The sequence below is a fragment of the Musca autumnalis genome, unplaced genomic scaffold (assembly GCF_047663935.1).
Source record: "Musca autumnalis isolate F117 unplaced genomic scaffold, ASM4766393v1 scaffold_2, whole genome shotgun sequence".
NCBI lineage: Eukaryota > Metazoa > Arthropoda > Insecta > Diptera > Muscidae > Musca > Musca autumnalis.
This window is the reverse complement of record NW_027411755.1, coordinates 110,409,933-110,425,605: the sequence shown is the minus strand read 5'-3', so window position 1 is coordinate 110,425,605 and position 15,673 is coordinate 110,409,933. Positions and strand designations below refer to the sequence as shown.

General features: G+C 33.7%; 1 protein-coding gene across 2 annotated transcripts in view; it reads right to left on the bottom strand.

The window, feature by feature from the left end:
* Window positions 1–15,673, bottom strand: part of LOC141394440 (uncharacterized) — a 326,009-nt gene that overhangs the window by 276,954 nt on the left and 33,382 nt on the right. The window lies entirely within an intron of this gene.

Sequence of the window (15,673 nt, the reverse complement as noted above, 5' to 3'; positions counted from 1 at the left end):
CCGAACATAACCAAAATCAATAGGCTTCTTCCCTTCGGAACCCTCAGCAACACCCAAAATTTGGTGATGATCCGATCAAAATTGCGACCTGTAGCGTGATTACAAGGTTTAGATGGACAGACGGACGGACGGACACACATAGCCAGATCGACTCAGCATTTTGGTATATATAAGTATGGGTCTACGACCATTATTTCGATGCGTTGCAAACTTTTTGGCCAAAACCAACTTATAATACCCTCCCCACGTAGCACAGTGTTGCCGCTTCCATACAAAAAATGGAAGGAGTTGACCTAGGTTGATGAATTTTTGTACAAGTACTTATAAAGGCATAGGAATGAAAAATTTCAACTTTGGTCCATATCGGTTCAGATTTGGATATATCCCCCATATATCCCTTTCCCCGATTTTGCTATAACTCGGTCAATCTTAATCGAATAGCCTTCAAATTGTATATGTGATATTTTCTTAGGCCCCTGAGTAGTTTCACGGATTTTCATAAAAATCGGTTCAGTTTTGGATATAGCTCCCATATATATCTTTCTCCGATCTTGCTATAAATCTCCCAATGTTTGATGAATAGCCTTCAAATTTAACATGGGATGTTTCCTCAAGCCACTGATCAGTTTTACCGATTTTTGATTTGATTTCGCAAAAATCGGTACAGATTTGGATATAGCCTCCATATATCTTCCACCGATTTTGCTATAAATCGGACAATTTTTGAAAAATTGCCTTCAAATTTAACATGGGATGTTTTCTTAAGCCCTTTTTCAGTTTCACCGATTTTGACTATACTCGGTTTAGATTTGGATATAGTTCTCATATATTTTTGTCAGATTTTATTCGTTGCACTAAACACGCAATGTATTTGAGATATTGATTAAATTAGGAAAATATGACGTAATTATCCGTAATTGAGTGACATCGGGCGAAATTATATATGGAAGCCATATTCAATCCTGAACCGATATGGACCAAATTTGATATTTTTCATTCCTGTGCCCTCATAAGTACTTGTGCCAACATTCATCAACCTAAGTCAACGGTAAAACTGAACAGGGGCCTGAGGAACATCCCATGTTAAATTTGAAGGGTTTTCGTCAAAAATTGAGCGAATTATAGGAAAATCGGGGAAAGATATATATGGGGGCTATATCCAAATCTGAGCCGATTTTTACGAAAATTTGAAGACTATTCGATCAGAATTGACCGAGTTATAGCAAAATCGGGGAAAGATATATATGGGGGCTATATCCAAATCTGAACCGATTTTTATGAAAATCGGTAGAGCTACTCAGGGGCCAAATGAAATATTATATATTTAATTTGAAGGCTATTCGATCAAAATTGAACAAGTTGTTGGAAAATCGGGAAAAGATATATATGTGGGCTATATAAAATCTGGACTGATATATCTCAGAAGGTTGCAGGGATGGGCAGAATGTTTTTACACACTTCGCTTCGGAAAATATGCCCAATTAACGGAAATCAAGAGCCAAGGTGGCAATCAAAAGATATACTCTACGAAATATTAAGAATTTATATTTTTTCTATCAAATTAAAAATTTTAATTCTTGATAACGGTACTTTGTCCATGTGCAGTTGATGTCAACTTTTTGTACTAAATATTATATTTATAGCCCACCCATCAAATCCCCACCCAAAACTTTTAATATTATCAACAAACTTTTCAGAAAATTTTATTTTAAATGTCGTCTACATTTCATATGATTATCGCTTTAGATTACCTGGGAAATATTTTTCATATTTAAAGAGCTATAACTTCATTATGGATGCACATATCGACAAAATTCTTTCAGATTCGTTGTAGCGGATGTGTTTAATGTAAGAAAAAAAGTGTAAAAGTTAACATTACATTTTTTGATTTTTGTCCACGCGGCAACACTGTGCATAGTGGTGTAGGGTATAAAAAATAAAATTAGAATAATATGATTTTTAATTTTTTCTTCATATTTTCTAGGTATTGTTGCAAATAACATGAATATTATAGCTGCAACCTTCACGACTTAGGAACCATTTTATTTCTCAGAGTGTACAAATGCTGTTGTACTTTTTAATATATTTTTTGTAAGTACAAGCTCCATTATTTTAAGAAATTTGTTTGTAAAAACGTAAAATTTTGTAAGAAATTCGATTTTTGCGAATCCGTTGAGACTCTTTATAATTATTTTACCATCATCGCAAAGAGTTCAAATTTTGTAAACGGTAATAGGATATAACAGCTTATTATATTAAGCCGCGATTTTTTTAGAATTTTTTTGTAATTATTAAAATTAAAACGCTTATACATTTTGGGCGCAACGGCCAATGCTAGTTAAAAAAATAGATTTAGAATGGCGATGTTTTTCTTAATCTATGTACCAAAAATCGTTTGAAATGGAAGAGACAATTTTAGATAATTTTCCTGATATATATGAGATTTTATCTGAGTTACATTTATTTGTTATGAAATCCCATGGAGTATTTATACCCTACACCACTATGTGGGGAGGGTATTATAAGTTGGTTTTGGCCAAAAAGTTTGTAACGCATCGAAATAATGGTCGTAGACCCATACATATACACACCAAAATGAATGTCTCAACGAACCGAGTCGATCTGGCTATGTGTGACCGTCTGTCCACCTAAACTTTGTAATCACGCTACAGGTCGCAGTTTTGATCGGATCGTCACCAAATTTTGTGTGTTGATGGGGGCCCGGAGGGGAAGAAGCTTATTAATATCGGAATAGGCAAAAACTTGTTTGGGAAAATTCAACGTTTTATTTCAAAGTGAATATATCCGCTTCTATATGGGGTATGTCAAGAGCATAACCTGCCAATGAAAGTAGAAAATAGGTGGTCCAACAGCGAAGATATCGCAACAACCGCTAATAGAGCACAACTTTTAATTTTTGCGATTTTAATAATAATGACGAATAGCACAGCTTTGGTTGGGGATCTTCCAAAAGCAAAGTCAGACAATGAAAGTAAAAAATCCCATCGCAATAGTCGTTAATACATCACATTTTTTTTTGTAATCACGCTACACTTCGCAATTTTGATCGGATCGTCACGAAAATTTTGGGGTTAATGGAGGCCCCACAGAGGAAGAAACCTATTGATTTTGATAATGGTCGGATAATATTCAGGGCTTGGAATGGGCAAAAACTTGTTTGGAGAAAAGGTCAACGTTTTATTTCAAAGCGAATATGTCTCTTCTGTAAGAGGTATATCGAAAGCAAAACCTGGCAAAGAAAATAGAAAATATCACCTTTACAACAATGTGAAGTAGGTCGTCAAACAACAGAGATATCGCAATAGTCGGTAATGCATCCCTTTTTCCAATTTTTGCAATCACACTACAGGTCGAAATTTTGATCGGATCCTCACTAAATGTTGGGGGTTGATGGGGGTCTCACAGAGAAAGAAGCCTATTGATGGTTGGCGCACATCCCACTTTTCCATTTTTTATTTGAGTTGTACTGACGATGCTCTTAAATGCGTTTCAACAAAATTGACATGTATAAATGAGGATTAATGAAGACATTCAGAGCAAAGGCCCTAAGCTATCGCAATTATAATATTTTGAATTTTACCAGTCAAAAGCTTATGCACAGGGGTAGTGGTGTAGGGTATCACATAGTCGGCCCCGAGCCGACTATAGCAATGGCTCACTTGTTTTATTAATTTTTTAAAAAAATTTAAATGTTTCGAAAAAAAAATACAAATTTATTTAATTCTTTTTTCAAAAATATATGCATTATTAGTCGTACGACTCTTAATTTCCCACAAAACATTCATTTGAATTAAGGGCACGTGCAATATTATAATGCAGTCGACAATGACTACAATTCTCAAAATATGTTCAATTATCATCTGGGACGAATGTAAGATGGCACATACAAATTCCCCAGGAGCATTAGATCGGTTCTTAAATACTTCCTGTTATACCACGTTAAATTCCAGCAGATAAATCAGTGGAGACCAACAAAAATACAATCAAAACGAAAGCATGTGCCCTGCAAACATTTTCTATCGCGTAAGAATAATTAGCGATTCTCCTGGAAGATCAATTAGTCGCAGGCGATATCGCCTAAAAATCTTCCGCGCATTACCAAGATTCGCTGACGAATCATATGGAAGATCTTAAGAAGAAATATAAAGAAAAATTAAAGGAAATTTATTTTTCATTCTTCTTTTTTTGTTTCTTTTATTTGTTGTCTTTGATTTTTTAACTTTTTGTTTTCTTTTCTGATTTGTTATATCGACACCTCCAAATAATAGTATGCTAAGTCTAAAAAGTGAGTTTTGCAGGAGAAGCTCTCAAAGTTTGGACATTTTTTTGAACTTCAGTACTATGCTAAGTCAATATTTGTTTATAACTTTTGTTCGGATTGACCGATCATTACCAAAATTAGACAGAGTTTATGTTAAAGGATGTTCGACACCTCCAAATAATAGTTTGCTAATTCTGAAAAGCGAGTTTTGCAGGACAAGCTCTAAAAGTTTGGAAATTTCTTTGACCTTCAGTACTATGCTAAGTAAATATTTGTTTATAACTTCTGTTCGGATTGTCCGATCATTACCAAAATTTGACAGAATTCAAGTTAAAGGACGTTAAATATAAAAATGTAAAGAACTTGAAAACATGCTAAGTCGACTTAGCATACTATTGTTTGGAGGCGTCGATATGTACTTTTTAATTATTCCTTATGTTGTAGTTAGTGGTTGTATACTGGTTCCATTCTCTTTCTTCTAGTACGTTTAGACTTATAAATTCACTCGATTTCTAATGTCAATTCCATGGTATATACATACTTCAAATAAATCACAGTTCTAAAACCACTGGATTTTATTTGACGTATATTCTATGGGATTGACAGTTTAAATCATAGTACAAGTTCATAGTCTAACAGGCGTTTTCATTTCATTTGGCAAAACCCGCGTATGTGTTTTGTTTGTTAATACTCATAATATTATACGTGCCATTTATATCAAAGTTATGTAGAATGTGTATATGAGAATTATATGGAACCAAATCAAAAATTTTAGTAACAATCGCGTGATCTGGGTTCGGAAGAATAATATATTATTCGCCTGCTCTAACAACAGCGAAACATATGAATGTATGAGTAAAAAAGCAACAACCAAATTATGTTTATAGTTTGTTCATAGACTGTAGTCTATGAAAAAGTCACTACAAGACTATTTGGTACAAATGTCTCCATATACATATCCCCAAGAGAACTACATAGTCAATATAGTTATGGTCTACTGGTACTTTTGCAATGACAAGCCTATGTTAAATGTCGATAGACATTTACATAGGTTGGGGTACACTTTGTCAGTAGTACTGGTGACAATGTCGCTAGTTAATCACTACAATTTTACTAAAGATGATCGATGCAGGGTAATGAATGTATAGACTACAAATGTTTCTCAGCCCTTATCTTCGAAAAAATTGAAATTTTTTGAATACACGATGAAGTTGAAAAAAGTGCAAAGATAGCCGGCAAATTGTAGAAAAACGAATAAATTGTTTTCGAAGTCAAGTGGTTTCATTAAACGCATTTGACATTTAGCATGTTTTATAAAACATGCATCATTTAAGTTGTCAATTCATACAATATCTGTCAAATGAATGACGTAAACTCCCAAAACACCTGCTTTAAGTGCAAGTGTAAAATGCGTTTTAGCCCCAGTTAGCTGTGAGTCAAATGACTTTGTGCGACAGAAAATGAGAGATTTTGTTGTCTATTGGTCTGTTCCTTTACTTTTAAAATGGTAAAAGTGCCAAAAATTGTGAACTACTCTCATATGACTTGTATGGTATCTGAAGTAAGAGAACGCTTTTTGAGTATAAAGTGGTAAAACTTGAAGATTCTTGCACGTAAAGGAACAAAGCATATACTTTTATTTGTCTATGGTTTGTTTTTGTTAAAAAAAGTTGACAACACTTTTGCTGTCGGTAGAACTTTACGACTACTTTTTGTTGATCGCTAACTTACCGATTAAATCGTTAATTACCAAAATTATAAGTATTTTAATTTTACCAACATTTGTCGGTAACTCAAAAAATGAGTTAGAGAATCGCACTACAGGTCTTTGGCGGTTTAACGGAAAATTATCAAATTTATTTAAACCTTTATATCTTTTAATTGTTTGTTACATTTGGTAATTTTTGGTACATATGTATTTTAATATATGCAGGCATTATACGTAGGTATATGGAAAAATAATTCTTGGCATTTCAAGACACAGTTATGGACCATTATATCATCCATAAAAATCTCGCAATAATGAAAAAGAAAACGAAAGCTAGCAAACAGGGATAGTAGTGGATAGTAGTGCAGTGTATCACATGGTCGGCCCGTCCGACTATAGACCTTTCTTACTCGTTATTCATAAAAAAGTAGTTTCAATTCTTCGAAACTTCAACAAGATATTCTTTACTCAGTTTATATTTTTGTTGTTTGATCTTAAATCGACTAAACGACGACCTACCTACACACAAGGCATTTATATACAAAAATGCATACAACGTTGAGCTTTAGCTAACGTCCATACATACATGTGCTACGTAAGCACAAACATTGTTTTGCGTACTTCATTGTCAGTCGTCTTGAACTCTGACCGTTTGACCTCCATTGACCTCTGTTGCAGTGACAACTATCAATTGCTGCCCCACTGCCGACAGTAACTTCACGCAAACGACGTTCGACTTCCATCGCCAATACGAAGAGTTTGCGTCCATAAATAAAACAGCACAAATTCAAGATTGTTGCTAATATATCTTCTAACTATTTTAGTTGCATTTTTCAGATTAAACAATCCCAAATAAACGCATACACACATACAGATGCTCTCACTGGGCCTCGGAAGAGACGGGAGATAACTTGCATAAGGTGTTGGAGGTTGACTGACAATGTAGGTGTTTGCGATTTTCGGTGGGAGGTGAAGTGACTCAACCAGTAGGTCCCCAGTCGTTAGCAGTGTTGCCGCTCGAAAAATTTTTTTCGGCCCAAAATTTTCCTAAAAACGGCCCAAAACGACCTAAAACGGCCCAACATTAAAAATTAAAACAAAAATATATCGGCCTTTTTGTAGAAAATTTACTTATGTTGAAACTGAGGTATGGGGTATTGTAACTCGCGAATTGTTGTAATATACCATAACTTTTGAACGCATTTAGGTAAAATAAACTGTTTTAGCACGATTCACCCATGGATTTCTTAAAATTATAATTTGAGCGGAAGCTGTGGTCATATTAATATAAAAAAAGAGGAAAAAATCGTTGAAGGAAACGAGTTTTTTTAAGTCAATTTTCAATTAGTGGCTTTACAATACAATGTAGAGTATAATATTCAAAGAAGAAGTTAAAGAATACACTTCAGAGATGAAGTTTCTAATGCATGATTTTTTAATATAACCACTGCATCAATCTCAAACGGATGCTGACATTTTGAAGACTGAAAATTTGGGTTTTTTGAATTTTTGCTCTAATCGGGACGCGCAACTGTACTCGTTTAAAAAATGATTATGAGATTGTAGTACTCGCGATTACGCATGTTTTGATGTATAACTCGGGCGTGTAGCCTTCAAAGGTTCACAACAATCTCAGCTTAAAGTCGAAATTTTTGTGCGTAAATTTTTCTAAAAAAACCAGTTTTTTAGATTCAAAATTTACAAATGCCATTCGATTTCAGTGGAAACCCGCGTGAATTTAGTTTTTTTACGTTCTGAATCTAACAAGCCTTTGCGCGTCTAAATCCATCCACTAGATCGGCCGATATGAGACTCCTCAAATTTCGAAAATCTGCAAAAAATGTTTCTGAAAATATCGCGTATTTAGACGGGTTTTAGATGTGTTATTACTACTTAGATAAATAGAGCGAAACGCATATTTAAAATATGCGAAAACAGATATTGAAAAACGTTCGCGAATCCGGAAATATAATAGATTTTTTCTAAAAACTGAGTGCGATGCTACATCCACGGTTCTTGATGGATCGCATTGAAATGACATAGGATGATGTATTTTTTAATGGTGATCATTGAAATCGGATGCGCATCAAATGCAAATGTACTTCTTGGAAATTATGGGCATTTTACTGTTTTTTGCACCCTAACATGCAATTGATGCTACATCGTGGTTGCCAAATGGAATTTCACAAAGTGTATATCAAATAAGAGGGATTGATTCGGTGTTTTGGAAAATCGGATGCGCATCTTGTGATTTCCACTATTACGCGGTTTATATGCGTTTCAAATGTTGTAATATTCAATATAACATTATTTTAATGTTATGCCACAATTGGAATTCCTTGTGATTTAATATAATGTTCCAAAAATATTCGCCAATAGGAAAACTATAAGCGAACAATTTGTTGCAACGGAATATTTTCATTATTGCGTGGAATTCGGACGAAAATGACGAAGAACTCAAATATTTTTTCTTCAACCTTTCCTATAAAACCATAAAAAAATAAAATTAGAATAACATGATTTTTATTTTTTTCGTCATATTTTCTTTGTATTTTTGCAAATAACATGAATACTATAGCTCCAAACTTCAAGACTTAGGTTTCATTTTATTCCTCACAATGTCTGGATGCTGCTATAATTTTTTATATATACATATATTTTTGTAAGTATAAGCGCTATTATTTCAAAAATATGTTTGTAAATACGTGAAATTATTTAACAAATTTAATTTTTCGCGAATCCATTGAATCTTTTCGATTTTGTTTTTGCATCATCGCAAATGGTGCGAATTCAGTTAACGATAATAGGATATAACAGTTACTATATTAAGCCGCGATTTTTTTAGAATTTTTTCTAATTAGCATAACTAAAACGGTCATATCTTTTGCGCGCAACGATCAAAGTTGGTAACGAAAACAGATTTGGAATGACGATTTTTTTCTTAATCTATGTACCAAAAATCATAGATGTAGTATCAAAAAATTTTTTTGATTTTTTTGAAATGGAAAAGACGATTTTAGAAATTTTTGCTGATATATTTCTCATAGATACCTTTTATTACTTTTAGAAAAATGAGGAAAAAATATTGTCTATTTTTACGGATGGATGGTAGGCAACAATTTATTGTGATTTGAATGTAGCATATAAACTTTAAGTGCGTGTTTCTCGAAACGGCGTTTTTGAACTCGGTGCAAACGATAGCTCTAAAGCGAATTGACCGGTCTTCATATGACCTTACTACATAAAATACATAAAAAGGTTGCCTTTAAGCGAGTCAGATTAAAAAATTATTTTGCCCATTTTTTTGACAAAAACAGTCAAATTTTTTTCGGTAAAGTCGAAATTTTGACTTTGACAGCTCAATTTTTTTTATAAATATTTTTTTTAAATTTTTTTTATTAGGTTCCTAAAACCCTTGCAAAAATATATTATGATCGGCACATCCGTTTTCGAGCTATCGTTGGCACCGCAAAACGCTTTTACAAAAAGATGGTTTCGCAGATAGCCATTTGCCTCAACAATATGCCCTATTTTTCAACAACAAAAATTCCATGCATGCATTAATAGTGTAATTTTCACACTAAACGTTAATACAAAGAAGGTCCTCCTTCAATTACACTGTACAACAAAATCGAACTTTTTTTAAAATTACAAGAAACCCCGCACAGATTATGAAAGAGGACCGAAAAAAAGAAGACACGTGTATCGGCGTTTTGAAAGTTTACGTCGGGAAGTAACCTAAATAGGCGTGGCAAGTTCCGCCCATTTCTACAGGTTTTGAAATATTCGACATCAGATTTCGTGGAATCCTTGCATTTTAGGTACAAAGTGTCTTTGGCAATATTACTGACAACAATACGGGGTATCATTTTATGAAAAAAATTAACCATCATCCGAGTCACCAAAGGGGTCTTTTTGGTCAATTTTTTCAGAAACGTTTAAAAACTCCTTTAAAATGTGTTCGTATCAAATCAAAATATTATACAAAATTATTCGTCATAAAATTTTACTATAGGTCCCCGAATACACCAAAACTCTAAATCGTACCTAAACGCCAGGAATCTGCCAAAAGTAAAATCACGTTTTAGGGTTAATGTTGTACTTTAGCTGAGTTTATTAAGTTTTGTCCCACAAAACTTCATTCTAGATAGAAGACGTCAAAGACAAAAATATTCTCCATCAAATTTCAATATAAGTCGCCGAATAAATGAAATATGTATTTGCAATATATATCAATAAAATATATACATTAAGTTTGCCAACAAAACACCCACATATTTTTTGAATAAATTTGTTTTGTTCTTTTTTCGAGTTGATGCATGAAAGTAACATGAAATTTTGTCAGAGCAGGAGTAGCTGCCATCACTATAGTGTTTAGGACCATGCCAAAATCATGGATGTTAGGACTCATATGTCAGATATATATTCACTGGACAATAGCCGTAGACAATCCCAGCATTTTCACATACAATATCAGGAACCTATGACTTATCCTGATGATGTTATTTTAGTTTATGGTACTAAAATACGTAATTTTCTAAAGTCCGATCTGGGATATCAATATTTTCCCTATATATATTCACCATAGATATTTCAAAAATAGTTTGGATCGAGCACACATAATATTATGAAAGAATTTATTATCAAAAAACTTCAATAAAATATATTTTGTCGCCGCAGATAACGAAAATGTGAATAAAAACGGTAGAATATGGTCCTAAATCGTATATAAAAAGCGAAAGCTTCGGGAGATGTTAAATATTATAGCTACAAATTTCTTTTGTTCAGAGACTCATAATGAAATTTGATTTGGAATATTTTATCTTTTGACACAATCCGCAAAAAGTGAAGTATTTTAGGAGATTTTGACTCAGTATTGAATAAATTTTAATTAAGAGTCTAAAAGTTTAACAAATAATTTCTACCTATAATATCTAATTTTGTAACGTCATTTTCTTATCAAAGTGTTTTACTTAGATATATAGTTTGTTTTGGGACTTATAGTGAAATTTTGTGTAGAATATTTCTTCTTTTAACAACTTTCGTCTAAAACTAAATTTCATGTTACTTTCATGCATCAACTCGAAAAAAGAACAAAACAAATTTATTCAAAAAATATGTGGGTGTTTTGTTGGCAAACTTAATGTATATATTTTATTGATATATATTGCAAATACATATTTCATTTATTCGGCGACTTATATTGAAATTTGATGGAGAATATTTTTGTCTTTGACGTCTTCTATCTAGAATGAAGTTTTGTGGGACAAAACTTAATAAACTCAGCTAAAGTACAACATTAACCCTAAAACGTGATTTTACTTTTGGCAGATTCCTGGCGTTTAGGTACGATCTAGAGTTTTGGTGTATTCGGGGACCTATAGTAAAATTTTATGACAAATAATTTTGTAGAATATTTTGATTTGATACGAACACATTTTAAAGGAGTTTTTAAACGTTTCTGAAAAAATGGACCAAAAAGACCCCTTTGGTGACTCGCATGAGGGTTAATTTCTTTCATAAAAAAATACCCCGTATTGTTGTCAGTAATATTGCCAAAGACACTTTATACCTAAAATGCAAGGATTCCACGAAATCTGATGTCGAATATTTCAAAACCTGTAGAAATGGGCGGAACTTGCCACGCCTATTTAGGTTACTTCCCGACGTAAACTTTCAAAACGCCGATACACGTGTCTCCTTTTTTTCGGTCCTCTTTCATAATCTGGTCGAATGATCTTGTAATTTGTTTTAGTGTTGTACAGTGTTATAGTCATTACTTTCAACTTTAAGTTAGCCGAAACGCTATAAATCTGTACGCAAAATCCAAACTATAACAAAAGAAGGGTTGTAATAAAGGGGGTATTTGGATCACTTTTATAGTCTATTCTCTTATTATTTTGATCTAGTAATTTAATATAAAACTCCAAAACAGCAAATTTTATTTCAAACTTTTCATTTTCTGTTAAGTAAGAGTGCATAAATGCAATTGTCTGCTTTTGTGCCTACAAATATTTATGAAGTTTCGATCTGGTACGATTTATTTTTGTAGTCAATGTCAATATATTGATGCTCTTTTTTATTTATTTTTTTTTTATAAAAAAAGACAATTTGAGTTGACATTCGGATATAAATAGGATAAACCTGAACTATCTGCTTGAAATTCATTCTTAAGGTTATCAATTATAGGTAAAATATATGCCAAAAATAGAAAAAAAACCTCTAGCTTGGTAGGATTCCGTTGCCACCAATTTATTATGAACTTTTTTTATTTATGAAGACAATGCATGAATCTTTACCAAATACTTAAGTATCACGAAAAAAATATTTCAAAACCCGGGTAACTAAAAGTTAAAGGTGACAACTAAACTACTAGGAAGACCTTGGCATTATGTTTAAATGTGAAAATTATATTTTTAATGCCACCAAATTGCTTTATTTTACGTTTTCAAACCCATCCAATTGTAAAAGTTAGCATGTAACAATAGCCCAAAGACTTATATTTGATATTTTATAAAACATTGCTTCAAATTATTAGCATGAAAACGGCCCAAAAGGGATTTGGGCAGCCCATCGGCCCAAAATTAAGAATTATTTTTTATTCGGCCCAAATTTGGGCCGAAATGCCCAAAACGGCAACACTGGTCGTTAGGACAGAAATAAAAACAATGTATTTAGCAAGTGAGCAGAGTTGAGAGTGCATGACTGCTCTCTAAATGAATGATAGGCACCGATCAGTGTTGCCGTTCGAAATTTTTTTTGGCCCAACATTTTCCTAAAAACTGCCCAACATTAAAAATTAAAACAAAAATATATATTTCTCATAGAAACCTTTTATTACTTTTAGAAAAATCGAAAAAAATATTGTCTATTTTACGTAAATATTGTCTATTTTAAAAATTGTCTGAGATATAATGATTGGAAGGCAAGAATTTATTGTGATTTGAATGTAGCATATAAACTTTAAGTGCGTGTTTCTCGAAATGGCGTTTTTGAAGTCGGTGCCAACGATAGCTCTAAAACGAATTGACCGATCTTCATATGACCTTATTATATTATACATGTGAGACAGATTAAAAAAATTATTTTGCCCAATTGTTTTGACAAGAACAGTCAATTTTTTCGTTATAATCGAAATTTTGACTTTGACTTCGTTTACGGTTACCTTATATGGAGTTATTGTGTTTAGCAGTTTAAGGGCCATTATTAAATCCTTTCTTTTATGTTTCTTTATTGGATGGATTTGAAAACGCAAAAAAACCAATTTGGATGCATCAAAAGTGTGATTTTCACACTAAACGTTAATACAAAGAAGGTCCTCCTTCAATTTTAATTATTACTTTAAACTTTAAGTTAGCCGAAACGCTATAAATCTGTACGCAAAATCCAAACTATAACAAAAGAAGAGTTGTATAAAGGGGGGTATTTCGGTCATTTTTTATAGTTCTCTTATTATTTTGATCCAGTAATTTAATATAAAACTCCAAAACAGCAAATTTTATTTCAAACTTTTCATTTTCTGTTAAGTAAGAGTGCATAAAGGTAATTGCTGCTTTTGTGCCTACAAATATTTATGAAGTTTCGAGCTGGTACGATTTTTTGTAGTCAATATATTGATGCTCTTTATTATTTATTTTTTTTATAAAAAAAAGACAATTTGAGCTGACACTCGGATATAAATAGGATAAACCTGAACTATCTGCTTGAAATTCATTCTTAAGGTTGTTAATTATAGTAAAAATATATGCCAAAAATAGAAAAAATCCCTAGTTTGGCATGATTCCGTTGCCACCAAATTATTATGAACTTTTTTTTATTTATGAACACAATTTCATGCATTGTCTTTACCAAATACTTAAGTATAATGAAAAATATACACAGTCTTACATACGTATACGTACGCCCCATAAATCTCGGGTTTTAGAAAAAGTAATGGTATTTATGATATTCCAAGTACACAGGTTTCTTTCGTCTCACTAATAAACAATATTTAATGCAACAAAAGTATATTCCATAATATAAATAACGGTGAATTTTACAAAAACCAAAAAATGACACTTACAAAAGTATACATACGCCCCAAGGAAATATGAGTATTAACCTAAAATTTATGGAATTAGCAGCAAAATTTATACATTTTATTGTTTTGGCGAATGTGTCTGGGTGACCGAGATATATTTTAGGGGAAAAAAATAATTTTTGGGTGTTAAATGCCGTTATTTAATGCCAAACTTCTTGTATAGCTCGTTAAAGGGGACCCTTGCCGATTTCTTTCCGTTTTAGGTATTTGAGTATACAAAAGCCACAATATTAGTGTCAGATTATAGATTTTGATATCCTAGAAAGCTTTTTAGTTGACCTTGTGCATAACACACCTTCCTGGTTGTCGATAAATTCACATTTTTCCTGGGATATCTCAGGAAGTTAATAGATTCCTCGGAATTCTTGGCGCAAATTCCATACAGAAGACCTTGAATTGTGTTTTAATATGGTGTTATATAATCCTTGGACACCAATTGAATCAGAAATGTACAATTATCCGATACTTTCCGACCTTATATTGACGGTAATGGTCATATACGAAAACTACGCTGTTCACAGTGTAAATTTCATGCTTTTTGGTAGTGATTATATTTTGATGCTCTGGGACCAGGTTTTTAACAGAATATTTCACATTTCCGAGGCAAACTTTGAGCCGCTGTCCGCTTTCGGGTCATCTACCGATTCCCCGTCGTCGGACATCATTTCCGTCGCCTCCTGCCTTTCAAGCTTTTTGTCGGCATGTGCCGACACAGGACCAGTCGGAATACGACTTGCCTCCGGTTGAGTCACCAGGCTTATACCCCCTTCGTCAGGGCTGCAACAATCTACCCGTGTAGACTTGGCCGGGATCACCGTGGTGTCCAGCTCATCGTCAGTCAGAGTAAGATTGTGCAGCAGTTCCTCCGGGAGCATGTCCTCAGTGGTTTCTTCCGGCACAAGCCTTTCCAGCTGGTCGAGGAGTTCCCTACTCTGTCTCTCTAAACTGTCGTCGATAGTTTTTTTGAGATTCGTCCTAGGGTCGTCCCCGCCCAAACTTGCAGTCCTGTCTGCCTTGGACTGGCTTTCACCAGCCCTGGTCAAATCATGATCCTTACGAAAAACCGAGTCGTCAACTTTGGGGTTAGAAACTGATGCACTTGTAGCAGGTACAGCTGTAGGTGCCAAGGCATCCACACCTAAAACAGCCGGATCACAATCACTTGATCTCGACGACACATGGCTTGTGGTCACACCAACACTTGCCGCCGGTACTGGGTTATTAACTCCCTGCACCGTAACTTTATTCCTTCTTTTTCTTCTACCCATGTTTAGTTAATTATTTAAGGGGACTACCCCGATCCAGTTTTTGGTCCACGGGGGGTCCAAAGACCCCCAGAGTCCCCACAATGTGCGGAAACGGCCCCGTCTTTGGTTGCCCTAGGACGATTTCGTTTTCGCACATTGCAGTGACCCCCTTCCCATCCGCCACCCGGGAAGACGCGCCTGGTAGGAGAACGGCAAACTCCCCCAGTTGTTGTATTAAATATTGATTATTAGTGAGACGAAATAAACCTGTGTACTTGGAATTTCATAAATATCATTATTTTTTCTAAAACCCGAGATTTATGGGGCGTACGTATACTTATGTAAGACTGTGTATT